Here is a 2,669-nt window from a genome sequence, read left to right as displayed (position 1 = left end):
ACGAAGTGATTAAATTGTATAGAGATCTTGGGTTCAGGGTCTTTCTTCTTCCGGGCTGCCTGCGCGCAGTTTTGGGGGTGCAAAATGCCTGGACGTGTAATGTTAATTCTTGCCTGTGACTCCTTGAATAAACCAGCACGGTTATATTTTTTTATATACTCAAGTGGTCTGCTTCGTCTCACTGAGTTCCTGGTTTGAAAGAACCGGACGTGGCTTTATAATAGAATAGAGCCTTTAACCGCAAAAACGAGGAAAAACAACACATGAACTCAACTGAACAGGGCGTGCCCTACCAAGGCAGCCATACATGGCGCCATGATGACTTAGTTAATAATGGTAACTTAGTTAATAATGTGACTCAGAAGTGTGTATGGCCCCTACGTGACTGTATGCACTCCTGACAAAGTCTGGACATGCTCCTGAGGAGTTGGTGGATGGTGCCCTGGGAGCTCGCCTCCCAGACCTGGATCAAGGCATCAATGAGCTCCTGGACAGTCTTTGGTGGTACTTGGTGGCGTCAGATGCACCGATACATAATGTCCCATAAATGCTCATTTGGATTTAGGTCAGGGGAACATGGAGGCCAGTCAATGGCATCAATGCCTTCATCATCCAGGAATTGCCTACACACTTTGGCTACATGAAGCCAGGCACTGTCCTGCACCAGGAGGAACCCAATCACTCTGAGGATTTCATCCCGGTACCTCACAGTGGCCAGGGTACCGGTCCGTATGACATGGAGGTCTGGGTAGTTAAGGATATGCCTACCCAGACCATCACTCACCCACCAAACCATCATGTTCTGTGATGTTACAGGCAGCATAATGTTTACCACGGCATCTCCAGACTCTTTCACGCCTGTAACGTGATCAGTGTGAACCTGCTCTCATCTGTGAAGAGAACGGGGTGTCAGTGGCAGATCTGCCAATTCTGGTGTTCTCTGGCAAATGCCAGTCTAGCTGCACAGTGCTGGGCTGTGAGTACAGGCCATACTAGAGGATGGTGGGCCCTCATGCCACCCTCATATAGTCTTCTTCTGACAGTTTGGTCAGAAACATGGACACCAGCAGCCACTGGAGGTCATTGTGTAGGCCTCTCTCAGTGCTCCTCATATCCCCCCTTGCACAAAGGAGCAGATACCAGTCTTGCTGCTGGGTTGTTGCCTTTCTATGGCCCTGTCCAGCTCTCCTGGTGTAATGGCCATCTACCGGTGTCTCCTAGGCTGTGGCTCAGGAGGTGGAGTAGATTGTTCCCTAACCAGAGGGTTGGTGATTCAAATCCTGGCTTCCCCAGTTCAGATGTCCAAGTACCTTTAGGCAAGACACTGACCCCCCAGTCACTGTGTGTGAATGACAGAATGGAAAGTAGCATAAAACATTTTGAGTGTGCTTCATGGCATACAAAAGCCATTTAAGACCATCCACCATGCTCTGGGAGAAACAGCTAAACCTTTTTGTGACTGCATGTATGTATGTGCCATTTTGGAGTAATCTGTTCAGTCTGATTGATCTGCATGTAGTGCTTCATGCTGCCAGTAGTCACAAGGGCACTAGCAAAACATAAAACTTGAGAGTAATCAGTCAGAAGACAGAAAACAGGCACAAAGTCTTTTATGCATATCACTGTCCTGCACTGTTACTGCTATTCTTGTGTCCCTACCAAGGGCATGCCTTAAACATGCTTACAGCTAAGATGAAGATAAAGTTTGATTGACAGTAACTCGAGCTAGAATTGTGTGTTCAGTTCAACATCAAAGGCTCTGACTCAAAGCAGACATGAAGAAAGGTTGAGCACAGAAGGAAAACCAGGCCAAAATAACGCTGTAACAGTGGCCAGGATGCTTCTAGCTCTGCCACTGCAGACGTGATGGAAGCTTGCCCTGCCCTGTGCAATGCCACAGTTCCACACACCAGCAAGCTCAGAAAGACAGTATAAAATGATTGACAAACTGGTGAACACCAGGCAAAAATATCAACGTTTTTTAAATGTTGATATTTCTACCTGCCTGCAGGTCCACCCTCCCTGACCAATTAACCTACTGGGAAAGATTAAGAGAAAGCATCTCCATTGCACCTGTTGTCATTTTTATTTACACCAAAGCAGGTGAAATTGATTCACAATTACTTTTGCTTCCTAAATGGGCAGGATCATATCCCTGAAGAATAACTGACTTGGTTTTCCACTGTGAGGCACTGTCCCCACTGTGCCAGGGTACTGGAGAGGAGAATTCGACCGATAGTCGAACCTCGGATTCAGGAGGAACAATGCGGTTTTCATCCTGGTCGTAGAACACTGGACCAGCTCTATACCCTCTTCAGGGTGGTGGAGGGTTCATGGGAGTTTGCCCAACCAGTCCACATGTGTTTTGTGGATCTGGAGAAGGCATTAGACCATGTCCCTCGCAGCGCCCTGTGGGGGGTGCTCCGGGAGTACGGGGTCCGGGGCCCTTTGCTAAGGGCCGCCCGGTCCCTGTACGATCGGAGCAGGAGCTTGGTTCGCATCGCCGGTAGTAAGTCAGACTTGTTTCCAGTGCGTGTTGGACTCCGGCAGGGCTGCCCTTTGTCACCGGTTCTGTTCATTATTTTTATGGACAGAATTTCTAGGCGCAGCCAGGGGCCGGAGGGAGTCCGGTTTGGGGACCACAGGATCTCGTCTCTGCTTTTTGCAGA

Source organism: Monopterus albus, unplaced genomic scaffold, assembly GCF_001952655.1.
Source record: "Monopterus albus unplaced genomic scaffold, M_albus_1.0 scaffold243.1, whole genome shotgun sequence".
NCBI classification, from domain to species: domain Eukaryota; kingdom Metazoa; phylum Chordata; class Actinopteri; order Synbranchiformes; family Synbranchidae; genus Monopterus; species Monopterus albus.
The sequence above is the reverse complement of the archived record's forward strand: the minus strand, read 5'-3'. Positions refer to the sequence as shown.